The sequence below is a fragment of the Cervus elaphus genome, chromosome 6, assembly GCF_910594005.1.
Source record: "Cervus elaphus chromosome 6, mCerEla1.1, whole genome shotgun sequence".
Taxonomy (NCBI): Eukaryota; Metazoa; Chordata; class Mammalia; order Artiodactyla; family Cervidae; genus Cervus; species Cervus elaphus.
Genome location: NC_057820.1, coordinates 43736255 through 43748634, shown reverse-complemented (window position 1 = coordinate 43748634; position 12380 = coordinate 43736255). Strand labels below are relative to the sequence as shown.

The window sequence follows — 12380 nt, the reverse complement described above, 5'->3', positions numbered from 1 at the left end:
TTTTATTTACCTTCTCCCTAAGTTCTTGGCCTCTCATTTCCTGCTGCCTTGGTGGTACTCCAGTACCTTCCAATAGCCTTTAAAAATAATTCTGTCTAGTTTTTCTAGCTGTTTCAGTGAAAGTTGGTCTGATATAAGCTTTCCATCTTAGCCATAACTGGGAATCCTTCTCTAAGCCCACAGTGTGAACTCCTCCCAATGGCCGCTGTCATCCTGAGAATTGAAATGAATCCTTTCTGTGTCATTGCCCCAGAGCGTTGTCTTTTCCTGGGGTTTGTAAAGGGCATATATGAATCTGGAGTTGTTCCTGGACATTTCCCACCCCCTTTCCAGTTAACATCTCCAGTCATTAAGTCATTTCCATTCCAGTGTATTTAAAGGGATTGTGTGTGCCCTACCCACAGGGAGCCTGTTAACCTAGTTAACACTGTGGTTGGTATTTGAATAAAAAGTGCCCTCATTATTTCTAATGATTACTGTCTTCACTAGACTGAATTTGTATCTTCTAGCTCCTTGAATTTTAGCTGAATTACCATGAAAAATAAACATGAGAATTCTGTGTATAAAAGGATGGGAGCCTCAGTATTCATGAACATGATCCTTTCGGCCTCTTCGAAAGTGGAAACAGTTTGTAATAAGTGTTTTCAAGGCCCTAGGATAAATTTAGGCTAAAGAATGCAAATTTAATATCACTAAACCTAATTGGTAACCTCAAGAAAAAAAAAACCAGACAATAAAAAGCCTCTTTTGTAATGACTTCTGCCAGGGAATGGAAAAGAGATTGATTTTATTTTATTTATTTATTTATTTTATCTTTTTTTTTTCATTTATTTTTATTAGTTGGAGGCTAATTACTTTACAATATTGTAGTGGGTTTTGTCATACATTGACATGAATCAGCCATGGAGTTACATGTATTCCCCATCCTGATCCCCCCTCCCACCTCCCTCTCTACCCGATCCCTCTGGGTCTTCCCAGTGCACCAGGCCCGAGCACTTGTCTCATGCATCCAACCTGGGCTGGTGATCTGTTTCACCATAGATAATATACATGTTTTGATGCTGTTCTCTCTAAACATCCCACCCTCGCCTTCTCCCACAGAGTCCAAAAGTCTGTTCTGTATTTCTCTGTCTCTTTTTCTGTTTTGCATATAGGGTTATCATTACCATCTTTCTAAATTCCATATATATGTGTTAGTATGCTGTAATGTTCTTTATCTTTCTGGCTTACTTCACTCTGTATAAGGGGCTCCAGTTTCATCCATCTCATTAGAATTGATTCAAATGAATTCTTTTTAATGGCTGAGTAATATTCCATGGTGTATATGTACCACAGCTTCCTTATCCATTCATCTGCTGATGGGCATCTAGGTTGCTTCCATGTCCTGGCTATTATAAACAGTGCTGTGATGAATATTGGGGTGCATGTGTCTCTTTCAGATCTGGTTTCCTCAGTGTGTATGCCCAGAAGTGGGATTGCTGGGTCATATGGCAGTTCTAATTCCAGTTTTTTAAGGAATCTCCACACTGTTTTCCATAGCGGCTGTACTAGTTTGCATTCCCACCAACAGTGTAAGAGGGTTCCCTTTTCTCCACACCCTCTCCAGCGTTTATTGTTTGTAGACTTTTGGATAGCAGCCATCCTGACTGGCGTGTAATGGTACCTCATTGTGGTTTTGATTTGCATTTCTCTGATAATGAGTGATGTTGAGCATCTTTTCATGTGTTTGTTAGCCATCTGTATGTCTTCTTTGGAGAAATGTCTGTTTAGTTCTTTGGCCCACTTTTTGATTGGGTCATTTATTTTTCTGGAATTGAGCTGCAGGAGTTGCTTGTATATTTTTGAGATTAATCCTTTGTCTGTTGCTTCATTTGCTATTATTTTCTCCCAATCTGAGGGCTGTCTTTTCACCTTGCTTATAGTTTCCTTTGTTGTGCAAAAGCTTTTAAGTTTCATTAGGTCCCGTTTGTTTATTTTTGCTTTTATTTCCAATATTCTGGGAGGTGGGTCATAAAGGATCCTGCTGTGATTTATGTCGGAGAGTGTTTTGCCTATGTTCTCCTCTAGGAGTTTTATAGTTTCTGGTCTTACATTTAGATCTTTAATCCATTTTGAGTTTATTTTTGTGTATGGTGTTAGAAGGTGTTCTAGTTTCATTCTTTTACAAGTGGTTGACCAGTTTTCCCAGCACCACTTGTTAAAGAGGTTGTCTTTTCTCCATTGTATATCCTTGCCTCCTTTGTCAAAGATAAGGTGTCCATAGGTTTGTGGATTTATCTCTGGGCTTTCTATTCTGTTCCATTGATCTGTATTTCTGTCTTTGTGCCAGTACCATACTGTCTTGATGACTGTGGCTTTGTAGTAGAGTCTGAAGTCAGGCAGGTTGATTCCTCCAGTTCCATTCTTCTTTCTCAAGATTACTTTGGCTATTCGAGGTTTTTTGTATTTCCATACAAATTGTGAAATTCTTTGGTCTAGTTCTGTGAAAAATACCGTTGGTAGCTTGATAGGGATTGCATTGAATCTATAGATTGCTTTGGGTAGAATAGCCATTTTGACAATACTGATTCTTCCAATCCATGAACACAGTATGTTTCTCCATCTGTTTGTGTCCTCTTTGATTTCTTTCATCAGTGTTTTATAGTTCTCTATGTATAGGTCTTTTGTTTCTTTAGGTAGATATACTCCTAAGTATTTTATTATTTTTGTTGCAATGATGAACAGTATTGTTTCCTTAATTTCTCTTTCTGTTTTCTCATTGTTAGTGTATAGGAATGCAAGGGATTTCTGTGTGTTAATTTTATATCCTGCAACTTTACTATATTCGTTGATTAGCTCTAGTAATTTTCTGGTAGAGTCTTTAGGGTTTTCTATGTAGAGGATCATGTCATCTGCAAACAGCGAGAGTTTCACTTCTTTTCCTATCTGGATTCCTTTTACTTCTTTTTCTGCTGTGATTGCTGTGGCCCAAACTTCCAAAACTATGTTGAATAGTAGTGGCAAGAATGGGCACCCTTGTCTTGTTCCTGATTTTAGGGGAAATGCTTTCAATTTTTCACCATTGAAGGTAATGCTTGTCATATGTAGCTTTTATTATTATGTTGAGGTATGTTCCTTCTATTCCTGCTTTCTGGAGAGTTTTAATCATAAATGGGTGTTGAATTTTGTCAAAGGCTTTCTCTGCATCTATTGAGATAATCATATGGTTTTTATCTTTCAATTTGTTAATGTGGTGTATTCCATTGATTGATTTGTGGATATTAAAAAATCCTTGCATTCCTGGGATAAAGCCCACTTGGTCATGGTGTATGATTTTTTTAATATGTTGTTGGATTCTGTTTGCTAGAATTTTGTTAAGGATTTTTGCATCTATGTTCATCAGTGATATTGGCCTGTAGTTTTCTTTTTTTGTGGCATCTTTGTCTGGTTTTGGAATTAGGGTGATGGTGGCCTCATAGAATGAGTTTGGAAGTTTACCTTCTTCTGCAATTTTCTGGAAGAGTTTGACTAAGATAGGTGTTAGCTCTTCTCTAAATTTTTGGTAGAATTCAGCTGTGAAGCCATCTGGTCCTGGGCTTTTGTTTGCTGGAAGATTTCTGATTACAGTTTCAATTTCCTTGCTTGTGATGGCTCTGTTAAGATCTTCTATTTCTTCCTGGTTCAGTTTTGGGAAGTTATACTTTTCTAAGCATTTGTCCATTTCTTCCAAGTTGTCCATTTTATTGGCATATAGCTGCTGGTAGTAGTCTCTTATGATCCTTTGTATTTCAGTGTTGTCTGTTGTGATTTCTCCATTTTCATTTCTAATTTTGTTAATTTGGTTCTTTTCCCTTTGTTTCTTAATGAGTCTTGCTAATGGTTTGTCAATTTTGTTTATTTTTTCAAAAAACCAGCTTTTAGCTTTGTTGATTTTTGCTATGGTCTCTTTAGTTTCTTTTGCATTTATTTCTGCCCTGATTTTTAAGATTTCTTTCCTTCTGCTAACCCTGGGGTTCTTCATTTCTTCCTTCTCTAGTTGCTTTAGGTGTAGAGTTAGGTTATTTATTTGGTTTTTTTCTTGTTTCTTGATGTAAGCCTGTAATGCTATGAATCTTCCCCTTAGCACTGCTTTTACAGTGTCCCATAGGTTTTGGGTTGTTGTGTTTTCATTTTTATTCATTTCTATGCATATTTTGATTTCTTTTTTGATTTCTTCTATGATTTGTTGGTTATTCAGAAGCATGTTATTTAGCCTCCATATGTTTGAATTTTTAACAATTTTTTTCCTGTAATTGAGACCTAATCTTACTGCACTGTGGTCAGAAAAGATGACTGGAATGATTTCAATTCTTTTGAATTTACCAAGACTAGATTTATGGCCCAGGATGTGATCTATTCTGGAGAAGGTTCCGTGTGCACTTGAGAAAAAGGTGAAGTTGACTGTTTTGGGGTGAAATGTCCTATAGATATCAATTAGGTCTAGCTGGTCCATTGTGTCATTTAAAGTTTGTGTTTCCTTGTTAATTTTCTGTTTAGTTGATCTATCCATAGTTGTGAGTGGGGTATTAAAGTCTCCCACTATTATTGTGTTACTATTAATTTCCTCTTTCATACTCATTAGCGTTTGCCGTACATATTGCGGTGCTCCTATGTTGCGTGCATGTATATTTATAATTGTTATATCTTCTTCTTGGATTGATCCTTTGATCATTATGTAGTGTCCTTCTTTGTCTCTTTTCACAGCCTTTATTTGAAAGTCTATTTTATCTGATATGAGTATTGCGACTCCTGCTTTCTTTTGGTCTCCGTTTGTGTGAAATATTTTTTTTCCAGCCCTTCACTTTTAGTATGTATGTGTCTCTTGTTTTGAGGTGGGTCTCTTGTAGACAGCATATATAGGGGTCTTGTTTTTGTATCCATTCAGCCAGTCTTTGTCTTTTGGTTGGGGCATTCAACACATTTACATTTAAGGTAATTATTGATAGGTGTGATCCCGTTGCCATTTACTTTGTTGTTTTGGGTTCACGTTTATACAACCTTTCTGCATTTCCTGTCTAGAGAAGATGCTTTAGCATTTGTTGAAGAGCTGGTTTGGTGGTGCTGAATTCTCTCAGCTTTTGCTTGTCTGTAAAGCTTTTGAATTCTCCTTCATATCTGAGTGAGATCCTTGCTGGGTACAGTAATCTAGGTTGTAGGTTATTCTCTTTCATTACTTTAAGTATGTCCTGCTATTCCCTTCTGGCCTGGAGGGTTTCTATTGATAGATCAGCTGTTATCCTTATGGGAATCCCTTTGTGTGTTATTTGTTGTTTCTCCCTTGCTGCTTTTAATATTTGTTCTTTGTGTTTGATCTTTGTTAATTTGATTAATATGTGTCTTGGGGTGTTTCGCCTTGGGTTTATCCTGTTTGGGACTCTCTGGGTTTCTTGGACTTGGGTGGCTACTTCCTTCCCCATTTTAGGGAAGTTTTCAGCTATTATCTCCTCGAGTATTTTCTCATGGCCTTTCTTTTTGTCTTCTTCTTCTGGGACTCCTATGATTTGAATGTTGGGGCGTTTCACATTGTCCCAGAGGTCCCTGAGGTTGTCCTCATTTCTTTTGATCCTTTTTTCTTTTTTCCTCTCTGCTTCATTTATTTCCACCATTTTATCTTTTACCTCACTTATCCTATCTTCTGCCTCCATTATTCTACTCTTGGTTCCCTCCAGAGTGTTTTTGATCTCATTTATTGCATTATTCATTTTTAATTGACTTTTTTATTTCTTCTAGGTCTTTATTAAACATTTCTTGCATCTTCTCAATCTTTGTCTCCAGGCTATTTATCTGTAACTCCATTTTGTTTTCAAGATTTTGAATCACTTTTATTATCATTATTCTAAATTCTTTTTCAGGTAGATTCCCTATCTCCTCCTCTTTTGTTTGGCTTGGTGGGCATTTTTCATGTTCCTTTACCTGTTGGGTATTTCTCTGCCTTTTCATCTTGTTTAGATTGCTGTGTCTGGAGTGGGCTTTCTGTATTCTGGAGGTCTGTGGTTCCTTTTTATCGTGGAGGTTTTACCCAGTGGGTGGGGTTGGACGATTGGCTTGTCAAGGTTTCCTGGTTAGGGAAGCTTGCGTCAGTGTTCTGGTGCGTGGAACTGGATTTCTTCTCTTTGGAGAGCAATGGAGTGCCCAGTGATGAGTTTTGAGATGGGTCTATGTGTTAGGTGTGACTTTGGGCAGCCTGTATGTTGACGCTCAGGGCTATGTTCCTGCGTTGCTGGAGAATTTGTGTGGTATGTCTTGCTCTGAAACTTACTGGCTCTTGGGTGGTAGTTGGTTTCAGTGTAGGTATGGAGGCTTTTGGATGGTCTCTTATTACTTAATGTTCCGTGTAGTCAGGAGTTTTCTGGTGTTCTCAGGTTTTGGGCTTAAGTCTCCTGCCTCTGGATTTCAGTTTTATTCTTCCAGTAGTCTCAAGACTTCTCCAACTATATAGCACTGATAATAAAACTTCTAGGTTAATGGTGAAAAGATTCTCCACAGTGAGGGACACCCAGAGAGGTTCACAGTTACATGAAGAAGAGGAGAAGGAGGAGGGAGATAGAGATGAGCAGGAGGAGAAAAAGGGGGACTCAAGAGGAGAGAGACAGATCTATGCAGTTGTCTGTTCCCAGAGTGTTGTTCTCCGTAGCCCAGACACCCACAAAGATTCACAGAATTGGATTGGGAAGAGAAGGAGAAAGGAGGAAACAGAGGTGTTCTGAGGTAGAAAACAGAGAGTCAAAAGTGGAAGAGAGTAATCAACACACTCCTGAATAAAAATGGGAACTGAATATTGGATTCTTAAATGTTCAAAATTTATATCACATACTGAAAAACAAAGATTAGAAATCTAGAGTAGAGGTTAGACTCTTAAAAATACAATATTAAAAACAAAAACACAAAAAATTTTAGAAATATATAAAATTTTAAAAATAGGGCTTCTCTCTCTTTTTTTTTTTTTTGCAAGGTTATAGTGAAATGAAAATGAAAATTAAGGAGTAGTAGAGGAGTAATAGAGGACTTTAAAAGAAAACAAGAGAAAAAAAAAGAAAAGAAAAAAAAGAAAAAAGTTTTTTTTCCTAATTAAAAAAAACATAAAAATATATGAAAATGAAAGTTAAGGAGTAATGGGGGAGTAATAGGGAATTTTAAAAGAAAATAAAAGATAAAAAATAGAAAAGAAAAGGTAAAAATATATCTAGGAGTTTCTCTGGAGCTGTTGCGGTCAGTGTGGGTTCGGCTCAGTTTCAGATAGCTCCTCGTTCCAGCTTACACTTCTCGATATCTACAGGTCCCTTCCAGTGTAGTCGGTGTTATCTACAGGGATTTTAATCTGTTGCACCGGTCCCTTCTGAAGCGGTTCCCTTTGTTTATTTGGCTTCTGTTTGCCGGTCTCTTCAGTGCCTAATTTCCGCCCTGACACAGGCAGGCGGAGGTGGTCTCTTGTTCAGGTTGCTAGTTCCGTCGCGCTGTGGGGAGAGGCTGGCGCTGCTTTCCCCGTCTGCGCTGCTCAGGCTCCCGGCTGCTCTATATGGAGTGTGCCCTGCGCTGCGCGCGCGCGCGGTTCCAGCCCTCGGGTCTTCCACAAAAGCACGGACTCGGCTGCGCCTGCGTTTTGTGCCTTCCCCGGCCTGAGCAGCTCAGGCAGCCAGGAGCTTGACGGGCGCACTCTCCCCGGGTGCGTGCACCTTCAGCCCCAGTCCCCGCCCGCTCCGGTCGGGTGCCTGCGCCCTGTGTCTCGCAGTGACCCTCCCGCGGGATGTCAACCATCCAGAATCTCAGGAGGTCTTTGGTTAGAAACTGGAGGCCTGTTTGCAGTGCGGTAGGGGATGCAGCCTCTGGGGCCGAGTTTTCCCCTTACCCCTACCCCCCCTGCCTCCTGCCTCGGCGGGGCTGGGCCGGTCCGCAGCCTGCGAACTCTTCTCTGGACTTGCTCAGACCCTTTGTTCTGCGAACGGTCGGCAGTGTGTTCGGGCCGGTTAATTTTCTCTCTCTCTTTTGCTGTCCCACAGTTTAAGTTGGTAACTCACAAAAGCTCCCTCCGATTGCCCTCAGGGCACTCAGGCCCGGTCCTTACCCTAAGCAATGCCGCCTGGTCCTCTTCCTTCCGCCCCCACTTGCTGGTGGCGGATGTGGGCGTCTGGGGTACTTTTTTGCTGGGAGTTGCTTTTAGGCACGGTAATCTGTGGGTTTTATTTATTTTTCCTCCCAGTTAGGTTGCCCTCTGCGATTTGAAAACTTCCCCCAGACCCGCCAGTGCGAGGGTTTCCTGGTGTTTGGAAACTTCCTCTATTAAGACTCCCTTCCCGGGACAGGTCTCCGTCCCTAGCTCTTTTGTCTGTCTTTTTATCTTTTATATTTTGTCCTACCTCCTTTCAAAGACAATGGGCTGCTTTTCTGGGCGCCTGATGTCCTCAGCTAGCCATCAGAAGTTGTTTTGTGAAGTTTGCTCTGCATTCAATTGTTCTTTCAATGAATTTGTAGGGGAGAAAGTGGTCTCCCCCGTCCTATTCCTCCGCATCTTCAAGAGATTCATTTTAAAGATGTCTTCGGAGAGAAATGAAGATATAAAGCTCATGTTTTTTTTTTTTTCCTCAACAGTTCACAAGAGCAGTGATTCCCAGGCTTTCTCAACAATGTACCCTATTTCTGGGCACACTTACCACTGGGGATAAATTCTTCTTTTTACAAGAAGAAGAAAATTTTGGAGGAGTGCTATCTACAAGGACGTGTAGCTGTTCAGAGAGGTGAGTCGTTTGTTTAGAGGATGGGGAAAGAGGTAGCTCACAGAGAAAATACTGAAGAATGTTTCACTTATTGTGAGTGGGACTTGACGTGGATGGTGTGCATTTCACTAAATATCAAGTTAAAAGATCCTTGTCATTGATGGTCTTCTAATTCTAGATTTAATTCTCAGTTCTTTACGTGCCATCTGTGTAAATTTGGACAAGTCATTTAAATTCTCAGAGCTCCAGTTCTTTTATCTGTAAGAGAAAATTTCATATGAAAATGCTTTGCCAATGGGAGAGTATAATATAAAAATAAAACTGTTATTGCTTATTGTTAATTACTGTTATTTGCTGCTGTTACAAAATTCTATGGAATAAGTTAGCAGCCTTGTGTGTCATGGTGCAGTTGGTCTGTTGAGCTTGGTACTGTAGATTGAGGGCTTTGTCCTGAGTGCCTGGAGTGGAAGGTGTTTCACACCTGTCCCCCAGTAAACGCAACATCATACTGTTCTTTCAGCTACTTTTTGAAACTTGGAGGAAAGGGTGGAAGTTAAAGACAAGATCAAAGATGAGAAAACAACAACCACCTGTATTATTTGTTACAACAAGCAAATCAGTGTTGTTTAATGCACACACCAAACCTTGGAAAGTGAGTGCTATTCCTACCATGACATTTTTTCTCAAGAGACGGGATTCCTTAGGGAATCGCTTAGAAGCAGATGAAAACCATTTTGTTTTACCGTGATTGGGGAGATATTATTGGATGGAAGGAACTCGAAGTTCAAGATTTTTTCTAATGTTTTTGATGACATGTACAGTTTCTATAATGATAAAGTGGCTAATTAAAGATAAATAGTGGATGAACAAAATCTTTGTGGAGCACCTCTTATGAATTAGGTCCTATTGTAGATGCTAATCCCCGTCATGAATGAAGCAGGTGAAGATCCCTGCCCTCATGGAGCCTGTTCTACCATGGAGAGAAATAGTAAATAATGTACACAATAGAGAAATAAGCTAAAAGCAGTCAGGATGTTAGAAGCCAGAAAGAACACGGGAAAAGAAAAAGCAGAGCCAGGTAAGGGGAAGTGGACGTATGCTGGGTGGGTGGGAAGATAGATTTCAGGGTCAAGTGAGGTGGCAGGACCTGCCTTATTGAGGAAAGACAGGAATTCCGGGGTTAGCCCTGGTGTGTTCCAAGTGGAGAAGGAGCTAATACAAAGCTCCTAACAAGGGGACATGGTGATGTCCCAAACAAAGCCAGGAGGCCTGTGAGCTGGAGTAGAGTGGCTGGGAGAGAGAGGAGCAATGTCAGCTCTAGAGGAAATAATGTCATTTCCTTGGTTTAGATACATAAGGAAAGTTACCTTGTCTTCTTGTCTCTCTGGTTTATTCTGAGTATTTTATTCTATTTCCTCTGCAATTAAAATACACACATGCACAATAAGTAAACTATACCTCCACCACTGTATCAGTTTCCGAGTGTTGCTGTAACAAAAGACCACAAACTGGGCGGCTTAAAACAACAGAAATGTATTGTCTTGCAGTTCTGCGGAAGTCCCAAATTGAGGTAGGCTCACGCTCCCTCCCATGGGATGGGAGGATGTCACGGTGGTGGCAGTCATTGGCCGGCGTTCCTTGGCCTGAACTGCATCACTCCAGTCTCTGCCTCTGTAGTCAGGTGACTTACTCCCTAAATGTCTGTATCTTCCCTTGGTGGTCCTTTCTTTTTAAGGAATCCAGGCATATTACATTAAGAGTCTAACCCAGGCATCCACAACCTCTGGGCTCCAATGCCTGATGATCTGAGGTAGAGGTGATGTAATAATAATACTGGAATTAAAGTACACAATAAATGTAATGTGCCTGAATCAATCCTGAAACCATCCTCCCCACCCACCATGGTTCATGGAAAAATTGTCTTCTATGAAGCCAGTCCCTGGTGCCAAAAAGACTGGGGACTGCTCTAGTTTGACGCCATCTTAACTATGACATCAACATTCACCTTATTGCCAAATAAGTTCACATTCTGAGGTACTGGGGGTTAGGAATTCAATACATCCTTTGGGGGGACACATTCAACCAAAACAGCACATTAAATAATACGTAATAGTCATTATTATCCCCATCTTGCAAGTAGAGAAACAGGCTCAGAAAGCTTAAATGACTTGGCCAAGGTCAGAGTCAGTAAGTAGAAGAGCCTGGTCCGTGTTATTTTCATCATGGACATATCAGTGCCTTTATCAGTGTGGTTTTATCATGCTGTGACCGTTGACGGAAGGATGGAGGTGACAGAGCCCTGCCCAGGTCGAGGTGGTCCTCGACCTGGTCCTCATTGTGGTCCTCATCCGTACTGCTTAACCCCAAGGCAGCTCATAGTTAACACTCTACCTCAGCTTCCTGTCAAAAGGAAAATAGGTGCCCCTCCATAGACCACTCCCCATTTTGCATTTCATTCCATAGCATGGTAAACATAGGAAACAGATGCTTTTCCCCTCCTTCAGGATTTTTTTCCAGGAAAATATTGCTATAATTTCTGTGGCTTGTAGAACATTTTGTGACAGGACCACATGTTTTTTTCCTCACACAACATGGGAAAAAAAAAAAAAAACAAAAACGACTCTCTGAGTCAGTTGGCATATTGCAATAAAATTAAGGGATTTTGAAAGCATTTAATTTATTTTGCTTTCTCATTATATTTAAGCATTTCTTCTTGACGTAAAGCTTATCTAGCCATTGGTAAGCCCGAAATCAACTCTAGAACCTCGTTTATGCTCAGTCTTAAGACTAAGGGAAGCACCAAGAAAAAGAAGGATGCAGCAAAACTGAACTGAACGCTTTTCCGTGGGTCACAGTGAGCAGTGATATTGTTACGGAACCAAACTTGGCCCACTCATCCATGTGCAGTTAAGCACATCTCCTCACACCAGGTTCTCATGAAGGGAAATACAGCATTTATCATAGGGCACCAAGCAAGGAGAATGGGCAGCTCATGGTCGAAAGACCCGAACTCCCTGGCAGCTTTTCAGAAGGGATTTCAAAAGCAGCATGAAGGAGGGGACCCAGGGTATGTGATCAGTGCACAATTCTCGGATTGGTTGGCATCAAGGTGGAGTTTCATTGGTTGACATCAAGCTTCATTAGCCTTTTGGTTTCAACCGGCCTGGGGTCTATGTTCTTATGATCAGTTTCCATCTGGAGCTTCCTGTAAAAACAACCTAGGAACGTGTATCAGGCCTTTATCTGTATCTTTCAGGGAACCTTCAGTCTGATGATTCTGCAATGTGTCAGATTAATATGCTAAATTATTAGCAATTTCCTGGCCCAACAGCTCTTTGTTTCTATATCTTCACATTTCCTTTTCCTTAACTCTTGAGTCAGCCTTTAGAGACTCAAGGGAGGCCTGGGAGACCAAAGCAAAAGCCTTTTACTTCAAAGAACAGGTACACAGGGGCTTTTTTAGGGTTTCCCCTTTTCTTTGATACTCCTCAATCTTCAGGGGAACAGGTTCAGGAAAAGAAGCAAAGTTTTGGATAAAGGGGTTAATCATAAACTCAGCAGAGAAACTCAGTTTTGGGGGGACTTGGTTTCAACATCCCCTGGCCAGGCTGAATACATGAAGTCCTCAGAGGCAGGGGTCCGAGAGGAATG

General features: G+C 40.6%; 1 protein-coding gene across 2 annotated transcripts in view; it reads left to right on the top strand.

The window, feature by feature from the left end:
* The window catches only part of CRACD (capping protein inhibiting regulator of actin dynamics), a 279559-nt gene that overhangs the window by 140374 nt on the left and 126805 nt on the right, over positions 1-12380 (top strand). For both annotated transcript variants that reach the window (XM_043906704.1, XM_043906702.1), the window contains exon 2: positions 8605-8750. The gene's annotated coding sequence lies outside the window, so the exon portion shown is untranslated. The remainder of the gene's footprint in view (positions 1-8604; positions 8751-12380) is intronic.